The sequence below is a fragment of the Orcinus orca genome, chromosome 2 (genome assembly GCF_937001465.1).
Source record: "Orcinus orca chromosome 2, mOrcOrc1.1, whole genome shotgun sequence".
Lineage (NCBI taxonomy): Eukaryota > Metazoa > Chordata > Mammalia > Artiodactyla > Delphinidae > Orcinus > Orcinus orca.
In genome coordinates, this window is record NC_064560.1 from 20,666,971 (window position 1) to 20,679,183 (window position 12,213).

General features: G+C 47.0%; 1 long non-coding RNA gene across 3 annotated transcripts in view; it reads left to right on the forward strand.

Moving 5' to 3' along the window:
• Window positions 1–12,213, forward strand: part of LOC117203678 (uncharacterized) — a 60,391-nt gene that overhangs the window by 13,658 nt on the left and 34,520 nt on the right. For all 3 annotated transcript variants that reach the window (XR_007475627.1, XR_007475628.1, XR_007475629.1), the window contains 3 exons: window positions 1,398–1,522; window positions 5,433–8,400; window positions 10,070–10,853. This is a non-coding gene — a long non-coding RNA (uncharacterized LOC117203678). The remainder of the gene's footprint in view (window positions 1–1,397; window positions 1,523–5,432; window positions 8,401–10,069; window positions 10,854–12,213) is intronic.

The window sequence follows — 12,213 nt, forward strand, 5'->3', positions numbered from 1 at the left end:
GTTGTGTTAGTTTCTGGCATACAGCAAAGTGATTCAGCTATACATGTATATATTTTTTCATATTCTTTTCCATTATGGCTTATTACAAGACATTGAATATAGTTCCCTGTGCTGTACAGTAGGGCCTTGTTCTGGCTGCCATACTTTCACGGAGATTTTTTTTTTTTTAATTACGTAAATGGAGAGAAAACAAAGGATAGAGGATAAAAGCCCATAACAGAGGGACTGTTGGTTTTCTCTCAGGAAAGAGACTTCAAAAACCTCCAGCAAAGCTTTGCTAATTATTACTTAGGCAGCCAAAGGGAGGCCTCTCTCCCGTAAGGCTAATGAGAGATCTGATACAAAGTGAGTGTTGCTCCTGAGATTCCTAATTCTGCACAAAATCAGAGAGTTTTTCAACCCAAGACAAGGTTAGGTGGTAGTTTACGAGAGGTTGAGTTCTTAGTGAGTTGACACCACGTTGTTCTTATAAGTGAAACTTACCCTGTTTTTTTTTTTTTTAATAAATTTATTTATTTTGTTTATTTATTTTTGGCTGCATTGGGTCTTTGTTGCTGCACGTGGGCTTTCTCTACTAGTGGCAAGCGGGGGCTTCTCTTCGTTGTGGTGTGCGGGCTTCTCATTGTGGTGGCTTCTCTTGTTGTGGAGCATGGGCTCTAGGTGTGTGGGCTTCAGTAGTTGTGGCACGTGAGCTCAGTAGTTGTGGCTCGCGGGCTCTAGAGCACAGGCTCAGTAGTTGTGGTGCACGGGCTTAGTTGCTCCACGGCATGTGGGATCTTCCTGGGCCAGGGCTTGGACCCGTGTCCCCTGCCTTGGCAGGCGGATTCTTAACTGCTGCGCCACCAGGGAAGCCCAAAATTTACACTGTTTTAAATAATATATATTTTTATTTATTTATATTTACAAAAACACCTCTGGTCTGGCTCATAGGTTTCCTAATTCTCTCAGCTTTCCTGGCTGGAGAGGAGCGTTCCCTCCGACCCCCCAGGCCACCTGGCGGCCACGACGGGTACCGCAGTGTCCAGAGGGGACTCGTTTGTCCCCTAGGGGTGTCCATGCCAAATCCAGTTCCTTTTTAGTGATAGAAAAGACACATGGACTGATTCGCGTCTCAGATGCTGATTTTTTTTTCGGATTGCATCCTCCTGTCTTTGGGTGTGTGTGTGCGTACGTGCGTGTGTGTGTGTGTCTTATGCTATTATGATTTTTATTATGGTAAAAAACACATAACATAAAATTTACCATCTTTACCATTTTCAACAGTACCATTTATAGTAATACTGAGTATATTCCCATTACTGTGAAACAGATCTCCAAAACTTTTCACCTTGTAGCACTGACACTGTATACCCATTAAGCTTCCACTCTCTGTGATTTCCTCCCTCATCGTCTTTCAGCAGGGGGAGTTTAAGCCTCTGTCACCCGAGACCCGGGGCTTCAGTGGAAAGCTGGCAGCTTGTTGCCTGTGAAGCACCCTCTTCACCTCGGATGAGAGCGGGGGTGGGGAATGGAGCTGAAGAAGGTAAAGTGGTTTCCCAACATGGGGCTTGTGGACCAACACGGAAAGGGTGGTGCTGAGCTGGCAGCTTGCGAGACGGCCGTGGGGCAAACGACCTGGGTTCCTTCTCGTGGTCCCGCTCCCTGGAGAGGCGGGGGTGGGGTGGGGGGGTGCGTAATCACGTGAGGCGTTCGCAAAGGAAAGAGAGGCTGGTCAGGCCAGCGATCGGTTCAAGGCAGTGGAGCTGAACTGAAGCTGTGTCTCTTATGTCGAATTTGCCTTATGTTGGTACACGGAGAAGACTGTATTTTCCTACTGGTTAATGTGAATTAAAGTCGTATTTGCTTCCTTTGACGGAATCATCCCAAAGTGATGGGAAACGGTCTCCCCGTGCTCGCTGCCCGCTGGTGGCCTCACTGCTGCTTGGGCTCAGCAGGGCCCTTATCTGCGGGGAGGAGATCTGTGATCACAGGTTCCTGTCCACTCCCTGCCATCCCCAGCCACAGGGTAGGACGTCTGTGTGTATATGTGTGTGTGTGAAGATATAGTCTGTTTACATATAAAATGTGCTTCTATTTATAAACTGGAACGATAAACCGAAGACTGCAGGGCTGCAGGACAGGGAGAGATGCTTGGCTTGTCCGTCAGGACTGCCTGTGGGCCTGGGTGCGAGGAGTCCCTGCCCGGGCCTGGGGGGTGAGGACCCCGTGGGCTGAGTTACGGGGAGCCAACACCCTCCTTTCTAGATCACAGGACTCTGGAACTCCCTACCCACGTGGCCCCAAGCCCACTTCGAGGGCCCCGTCTCAGGGTACATCCTCCTGAAGGCTGACTAGGGCTGGCGTGTCCACATGTGTGTGTGCAAGGCCCCCTGAGCTATGGGGAAGCGGGGGTGGGGGGAATGGGACCAGGAGGGGCAGTGAGCGGCAGGCTGTCCTGTGCCGCCACGTTCCAGTGTGGAGCTCTAAGTAGCCAGGAATTCTACCTGGAAATTGGCCTCCATGTCTGTGAGGAAGTGCTTCTCTGAGAAGAGGATGGGACATATTCTATTTAAGAATTTGTTGGCTTGATTTATTACTTTAAAATACATGTCCACATAGAATGCGGGCCTCTGTCTGTAACCTTGTCCCAGGACCCACACATGTTAAGGTCAGTCTACTAATAAATTCACCTTGTTTTGTATATTTACCTTGGGAATCATGAAAATATTTTACATACCGATGGCAAAAAATTAAATTTCAAGGTGTGCTTCCTAAGTGTTGAGAGCAAAATGAAACAACTGAGCAGAACTGGGTCTTGAACCACTGGCGTAACTATCTAGAAAGGAACTCTTTCAGGTGACTATAAAATGCAATCATTTGACTCTACGTCCCTGGTCGGGCCGTATTCTGAGGAAAAAAGAACTGTAAAACATTTTTAAAAACTAAGGCTACCCTGGTGGCGTAGTGGTTGAGAATCCACCTGCCAATTCAGGGGACACGGGTTCGAGCCCTGGTCCAGGAAGATCCCACATGCTATAGAGCAACTAAGCCCGTGTGCCACAACTACTGAGCCTGCACTCTAGAGCCCGCAAGCCACAACTACTGAGCCCGCATGCCACAACTACTGAAGCCCGCGTGCCTAGAGCCCACGCTCTGCAACGAGAGAAGCCACCGCAATGAGAAGCCCGCGTTTCACAAGAAAGAGTAGTCCCCGCTCACCGCAACTAGAGAAAGCCCACGCGCAGCAACAGACCCAACGCGGCCAAAAATAAAATAAATAAATAAATTTATTTTAAAAAAAACACTGTATTCAGTGACTCCTGTTTGTGGTGGTGTTAGGCATTTTTATTCTGGAGCGGTTGTGTGCACGTTGTGGAATAAAGCACAGCAGTTCTTTGGTTGGCATTTTTGAGGACCGGAATATGCGGCATAAAGGAAGAAGTACAGATGTACCATTAATGAGTTAAGTAAAAATCCCATAGTCCTGAATCTGAATTGAAAATTTTAGTATGAACTCATATATCATGAACACGAAATTCAAAGTATTTCATGGTTTTGTCCAATAAAGATGTTTGAAAGCAGTGAACACCCCCAGAACACAAATCAGAGTATCTGAATATCTAAAACCAGTTCCTGCCAAAAGGAACCAGAGCTGATTCCAAGTTTGGGAGGCTTATTCCAAGATGAGCTCAGACTATCTAATTTACCGGAAAGTAAGGAGGTTATATCAAAGATGCTGACATCATGCCAAAGGAGCTGAAGGCCCCCACTGCTGCAGGTTGGGGATCTGAGGGCTATTTTAGGGAACGAACCATAATAAATTGCCCCAGACTTAGTAAGCTTTCAGTCTATTTGCTTCTGGTTCATTCCATGGACAAAATAATCTACTCAAAAAATCTCTTTGGGATGCAGACCTTAAGCCTGCCCCTAGGTCTTTTTCTGTTTAAGGGTTTACACTGCCAACCTCCTCTTCCTCATTTTAACAGGGGCTTTCTTGAAGCCACCTGAAATGTTTGAGTGGAAAGCAACATCCCTAATCTGACTGTTGCTTCTAGCCTGGATCCTGTTGTCTGGTTGAAAAGTCTCCACAGGAGGCCTTTGAGAAAGGCTCTCAGCTTGTGCCAGGAGACTCTACTGTTGGTGACAGAAGCAGCTGGCTTTTCCAGCCACTTGGTCAATTTCGATTGCAGGCCACAGGCAGAGTGGCCTTTCTGTCGCAGAGTTGCATCCCTCCATCTTTGCTTGCAAACACACCTGACTTTATGTCTCTCTTGTGGTCCCTTGTTAAAGGTATCAAGGAACAGCCAGACGATCCATGTTGTGAATGTTCTAAAATTATTTTTGCTAGAGACACAGGCTCTTTATGTACCTGATCTGCTTCCAAGTTACTGAAGGCAACTGATTTGCCAAATATCTTGCCACATAACACGGATCACCTGCTTTCCAGCCTGCTGTGTGACTTTCTTACTGTCTGCCACCCCACTGCTAAGACAATGCTGTATAATTTAGTTTTCATTATGGCAGCACCTCCCTTCCAACACCAATTTCAGGACTAATTAGGATACAGGACAGCCACTGTAGCAGAAGATCCCAGAAGACAGGTGCTCAAAGAAGCTGAAATCATATCTCCTTCTCCGTAGAAGCTGGGAAGTGGTCCAGGGATACTGCAGCTCTGCTCTTCAAGGTCACCAGGGATAGCGGGTCCTCACCTGTTTTTGCGCATCTCATCCCTGAGGTTGTTTCCTCTGACTGTGGCGTTGAATTTGAATCATTCCATCGTATCTGCATTTTAGTCCATTCAAGGCAGAATAAGAGGAAATGGAGTGCAAAGAATTTCCTTATAAAAGCAACCTGTAACTTGCACAAATCACTCCTGCCCACAGTTCATTGGCCAAAATTTAGCCATATAGTCACCCCTGAATGCAAAAGAGTCTGGGAAATGTAATTTCTAACTAGGATGCCACGTGCCTGGCTGGAATTCAAGGGGTTCTATGACTACAAGGAAGAAGGGGGAAATAGATACTGGGGTACAATTAACCGTCTCTGCCACACCCAGCCTGTCCTTGGGAGTAGAGCTCACCCCAGGGTACTTTTCCTTAAATCTCTGCTGTCTAGGAAATAGCCATTTTCTGTCCCTCAGAATCCCAACACGCAGCTCGTGATTTAGGTCAGACCATTCGTGAGGTGTTGGTTGGAGTGATGACCCTTCTTCTGGGTGGCTGATCTGATGCAGACCCTCAACTGCCCTGATATGAGATAGTAGCAGACAACTACTACTTACTGAACAGCCACTTTGCAATGGTTATTCTTTTAAGTGATTCACATGCATTACCTCATTTCATCTTCACCAAACCCTACGAGACAGGTATTAAAACGCCTGTGTCCTGTGTTAGGAGACTGCGCCCAGGACTGTGATTGCAAGAACTTCTCACCAACCTTCTCACCCCTGCTAGGTGTGCAGCCTGGTCTCCTTCAAGGAGAGGAAGAGCTGGCTGGTCCTGATGCAACAAGGACACCCAGGAGCAGGCTAAGTAACTCTTTATTTTTATTTGTATTCACACAAGAATGTTTATTATGGCATTGTTCATAGTGACAAAAAATGAGAAGCAAAGTGAACGTTCATGAATGGTTGTATAAATTACCCCCACACACACACTACTAAATGTGATATAGCCATTAAATATATAGAACTCATAGAGCAGTATGAATTTGGAGGACTCTTCAAAAGTAGCAAAGGGACTTCCCTAGTAGTCCAGTGGGTAAGATTCCATGCTCCCAATGCAGGGGACCGGGTTCGATCCCTGGTCAGGGAAATAGATCCCGCATGCATGCCGCAACTAAGAGTTTGCATGCCACAACTAAAGATCCCACATGCTGCAACTAAGACCTGGCACAGCCAAAGTAAATAAATAAATAAACAAACAAATATTTTTGTAAAAAGAGTAGCAAAAGCAACATGTAAGAAATATGTAAGAGATGATGTAATCTCATTTTTAAATATGGGAAAATTGGGCTGTTAATGTGGACTGTTGGGATGGGAGGGTCTCATGGGGGAGGAGAAGAAGCAGAAAGCAGAGATCACAGGGGCTTAAGTAACTTTAATTAACTTGGACTTTGCTGTAGGGTCAGCATGTCTTGGAAACTAGAGATCTCCAAAGTGGGGACCATGCATCTCGGGTGGGGTATGGCGTCAGGATGACTCACTGGAATGCAGGAGGACAATTTTAGAACTTTGCTCTGTACTTATTTTTGTCTAATCCCCTAACATTTCTACTGGGTGTATGCTTTATGACGTGCACACTGTGATTGGAACAGTAGTAAATATATTTAATTGATAAATAAATACGCAACATGAAGTGCTTATGAGACATTGGAATATGATGAGGTGCAAAGCTTGGGGACCACTGCTGCTCCCACAGCCCTCACAGCCCGCTACACCCACAGCAGAGGGAGGACTCAAGGGATGTGGACATTCAGTGGAAACAGCACTTTTTTCACAGGAGCAGGGGGAGAGTCTGCCTGACATGCAGCAGTAGCGGGGAGGGCATGCTGCTTGACTCTTCCAGGTGGCCAGGCTGTCTCACAACCAATGATGAACCCACGCAGAGCTCACAGAAGACGGAAACCATTTCTCCGGGCTCTCCTGGGGCCTCCTCTCCTGTGCGCAAAACGTGCCTCCCCAGGATCCTTCTCGATCCTTCCGTCCATCTCCTGGAAGTTCCAGCCCTGGCCTCATGCTACTTTTGTAGACTAGCCAGTGAGTCCCATGTGCCTGGACCTCGGATTCTCCTGATGAAAACACCAGCAAACTCCTTCCCTGGGCTCATTGTAGTGCCACCCATGGGGCTGTCGTGAAGATTAATGACTTGGTTCTCATGACGGGCTTTTAGTAATGTCACCGTCACTATTCTCTGGCTGCCTGTTCTGGGACCTGGTAGCCCTCTTAGGGCTCCTGGGTAAACGTTTGCCATTTGAGTAAATACATCCTTCACTCCATCCTTTCCTGCTGCCCAACTTCTAATGAAAACACTTCAAAAACAAGGCCTAAAGCACTATCCTCGCCGGATGTTTCCATCTGGGTCTGGTTAGGAGGCAGAAACCACACAATAATTTGAACAAGGGAAGTTAACTCTAAGGGATTATTCCACAGTGATAGGAAAGTGGCTATAAAGGTGGAAAGAGAACTCTAAGGGGTGCCCTAGGGCAGGGAGACAGCCAAGAAAGGGCAGACTTGGAAGGGGGTTCACCATGGTCGAAGCAGGTGTGGTTGGGGGTCACTGGCTGGGACAGAAGTCCACTGGTGGCCTTGGCCAGAGCTGGCCCATGTCCCTGGGCAGCAGGAACCTGTGTCTAGAGCACAGGCGAGGGGGGCTTGTAGGTGGGTGCACAGAGGGTTCAAGGCACTGCTGCCCACGTGAGGCTGGGGGAGAACAGCAGTGTCCCCACTGCAGCTGGGTGGTCACCAGCCTGGGCCAAGGCTGCCTGTGTGCTAGGGCAGAGCACCACCGGGCACTCATGCACGTGTGCGTGCATACACACAACTGACAGTGCAATAGAAATGAAAAAGAGCAAACCCCTCACCCTGAAATGTGGGAAGAGAACCTGGCCTTTTCCTGCAATGTCCCTCTCACGCTGTCTTCTGACAAAGTTTTTTTCCTGCAGTGTCCCTCTCACGCTGTCTTCTGACAAAGTTTAGCATTGCTCTTACAGTAAAGTAGAAATGCTGAGAGTACACACAGCCCCTTATCACAGAGCAGGTACTGAAGGGTGAATTTGGATCCAATAGGCAAACAATTGCTATCTGGCACACTGGGTAAAAATCATGGTATTTATCTGCAAGATAGAATTATATGAAGTAATTAAAAATTATGTTTTAGAAGACTATTTAATGCCCTGAGAAAATTCTCATGATATACTAAGTGAAAAAGCAGATTACAAAAGCAATCAATACAGTGTAATCCTAATTTTTAAAAAAAGAGCAAGAAAAAGAGTGAAGATCTTCATTTAAAAAAAGATTCCTGAATGTCTTCTCCTTTTCCCACTGCCTGTCAACCCCCTCCCATCCTTCCCCATGTTTTGGTGAGAGTGAGAAAGTGAGTCAGAGGTCAGGCAGTGTATTAGAGAACCAATGATTTTAATTCCCTTCCGGTCATCTGCCTCACCCCTTGCCCAGGAGGAGCTGGGGAAATGTGCAGGGAAAGTATTATGTTACACAGAATCTCAGCCACTTTCCCTCTCCTTTTTGCTTTCAGAATTCCCCCAGTGATATTGGACTGGCCCCTCCTCAGGCCCAGGAGAACTGGAAAGGATTGGACCCCGGCTTCAGGAAAGGGTGTGAGAAAAGATGGTTCCCTTTATCCCGCAGACCAGCAAGGATCAGTGGTCTCATGAAGAAAGGTGGTCCATGGCTGACGGTGCTGGGTAAACCATGCTTAACGTATTTTGCTACAGGGTTTCTCAGGGTCTGTGTGTGCCCTAGAATCTCTAGCTGGTCAGCAGCAGGTCCCAGCTTTTATTTTAATTCGTGTGTGTGTTTTGTGGAACACAGTTTGGAAAATGCTGCTATAGAAATATATTTAAGATGTCTACAAACATTTTTAAAGCTTTAAATACCAAAATGCCCCTGATCTCACAGCATCTTTTCTTATCCTGGTGATTGATTTTGTTACAAATGAAAGTGTGTCCTCATAAAAATATAACTGCCTACATATACATGCACATAATGTACACACAGAAATGCACATAATATGTATACATATAATGCACATATGTATATGTACATATACATGCATACAGTATGCACTCATATACACACCTACACATACATGCGCACTTACACATAATATGCACATACATACACATAATACACACACACAACACATATACATGCACATAATATACATGCACTTACACATGCATATGCATGTAGACATACACATATAGATACATATATACGCATAATGTGTACACATATATACATACATACTATGCATACACATACGTATACCCATACATCTATGTAGACACATGCATACACATATACAAATAATACACACATATATGTGCATAATATACACACACTTAACATATATACATGCACATAACACATTTATAGACACACACATGCACACATGTACATGCATATGCCTACACATATACACTACATACAACATATATACATGTATATAATATACATACACATACATAATGTACGTGCATACATACACATAATGTATGTGCATATACATACACATATACATGCGTACACATGCACACACACACACACATACACATTGACAGAGGTCCAAGCAGCTCTCATCTCTTAAGGATGAAATTATGGGCAATTTATTTCATCAGTGTGCTTTTCTGTCATCTCCAAAATTCTTGTGGTTAGTTGTTCCTCTTGTATTAAGGCAGAAACACCCGTGAACAGCCTTCTATTGTGTTTTTACTCTGGTGTTACAACCACTCAGAAGGAGAGCTTGGCTCACACCCCATCAAGGTGACTGCACAGAGGGTGTCTCTCCCATCACATTTCCCGATGCAGCAGCGACATTGCAGATGTCAGTGGGGGCAGGTCCTCTGACCTGCTAATGGGCTGTGTCCGATTCTGCAGGGCTTGCTTGCCTTGCAAGGGTCACTCTGTTGTTTTCTCAGCTGCTGGAGCCTGACCCTCTCTGACAATTATTACTTCATGTCAAAAGACTTCCGGGCAAGCTGTCTGGATCTGCCAGGAGAGACGGAGCTGCCCCCATCAAACTCTGGGCTGCCAGGCTCAGGCGGAGGGTGAAAGGTTCTGGAGTTTTCTGTGGAAAGACACCTTGGCCCCGCTCCTGTGCCCCCCCACCCCTGCCCTCCCTAGTAACCCCTCACCAGCCTTCAGCTTCCCTCCAAGCTGGAGCAGAGACCTTAGGCAGTGGCACCATCACGGGGCCAGGGTCTGTGCTGTGAGAAAGTGACAAGAAAGATGGCCCTGGGCTGCTGGCTGACCATCTTCAGGATGGATGATCTGAGTCTCCTGGAATTTGTTCCAAGAGAAAGTGGAGAGGGCTTCTCTCTCCCTGTAATAACGACCCACTTCAATCCCCAGGTTTCCTGCAGGCGTAACGCAGGAGGGAGCGAGGCCCGTGTTCACAGCCTCCATCATCTCTCACCGGCTCTTGTTTACAAAGTGCCAACCCAGGCTGCATGCTGCTCTGGGCCTTCCTGGAAGGGGTCATTCATCTGGGAGGAAAGTAGGGGTCCCTGAGAATGATGAAGGGCGATGGAGGGCGGACACCAGGGCCTCCTACCTCTGTGTTTCCCAGAAGAAGGTCACAAGATGGCAGGGACCAGCCTGGGTCCAGGGAGCACCTCCTCAGGCAGAAGCTGGTGGAACTTCGGGTTCTGACTCCCAAGTTCAATGGCACCAGCGACATGTAGCTCTAACTTGTGACTTCTCCTGCCTCTCTCTGTGTGTGCCCATGGGGGTGGCCTGAGGAAATGCCACTGCTTCCTGGCAGTGCTGAGAGCTGCCCTCTGTTTACATGGATGAATCTAGAATGAAGATGGCTAATCACAACAATGGCTAATACTTTTGGAAGGCTTACCGTGTGCCGGAAAGAAGTGCTTGTAATGGATTATTTCACTTAAAGCAGTCTTTCAACACGTATCCTGTGTGCCGGCAAGGTTCTAGGCACTGCAATGCAGCAGGATGAAAGAGACAAAATCCCACGGATGAACAACATGTGGTCCGTACACACGACGGGACAGTATTCAGCCTTAGAGGAAGGGAATTCAGCCACGTGCTACAACATAGATGCACCTTGAGGACGTTGTGAAGGAAATAAGCCAGATACAAAAGGACAGATACTGCAGGATTCCACTTACATGAGGTACCTGGGGTAGTCAAGTGCATGGGGATAGGAAGCAGAATGGTGGCTGCCGGGGGCTGGTGGGAGTGGGGAGAATGGGGAGTTGTTGTTTAATGGTGTTGACCTGAAACAAATAGACAGCCAGATATTTCTCCAGCAAAGAGGGTTTATTCAGAATCAGCAGAGAACTGCAATTCGGAGTCTGTGACAATGGTGAACACATACAAGTCCCCGCCTGGCAAGGGAAGGAGAACCCTTTTACAGGGGGGATTGCCTGGGGTTTTAAGAACGTGGCTGCACAACCCCTCTTCCCTGGGCTTTTAAAAAAACTTCCTCAGGTCATTGTCTCGGGCAGCTGGGGCTGAGAATCACTAATTCACAGCCTTGAGTGCACATTTAATCAACCGGGAGCTTTAAAAAAAATACTGGTGTCTGGGTCCCATCCTGAGGTTCTGATGTCATTGTTTGAGTGCCTTGGGCTACAGCGCTTCTGAAAGCTCCCAGGGTGGTCTACTTTACATCCTTGACTGTGAGCCAGACTGGCAGCTCTGAGTCTGGCAACCGTCTGCCATGGCCAAAGCCCCCATGAAGCACTGTGCCTAGGACCCGTGACACTCTCAGGGGCCCGCGACTTTTAGTTTTCATTTCTTTTAAAATCAGAAGCAAAAAGATGAACTTTTAGGTTGAAGAAAATGTTGTCATATATATTATTAATATATTCACCTTTGTACCAACAGAGCCATAAAATGGAATTTTTAAGATTTTTTTGTTGTTGAGGAAGAGCCCACGAAAGTCATGGTGCTGCCCCAATGTCCGCTTTGCTCTTGGCAGCCCCAGGGCCCTGTCCAGAGCTTTGAACCCAGTGGGCGCTGAGTGAATGAGGGAGGAGACTCAAAGGATTAAACAGCTACAAGGAAAATGAAATGCATTACGAGGGGGATGGATGCTCGTGGGACATTCCATGGAACTCATCCCACTGGCAGAGCTTGAAAGATGTGGAGAGATCAGGCTGGAAAAAAAATAAGGAAAGTGAGGTTGAGGAGAAAACTGCCTGAGGATAATGCAAAGGACATCTGGCAGGACCAGGGGCATCTCTCTGTCTCCCTGTCTCTGTAAGTCTCTGTCTATCTCTGTCCCTCCAGTCTCTTCCCTTTCTTTCTCCACAAGAGCTGCAAGCCTTATTCAATTTGAAGCAGAAGAATTTGAGATGGATGTCTGGGGAGACTTCTAGAACCTACAAATTATCCTACACAAGACAGGATTATTTGCAAGCAGAGCAGCGACCAGGGTGCGGCAGGTTAGGTAGTCACCCAAGCTGCCCACCTGGGGGTTTTGCCCCGTGAGTTGGGCCCCCGGGATGCCTCACTGCCTCATCCCAGTC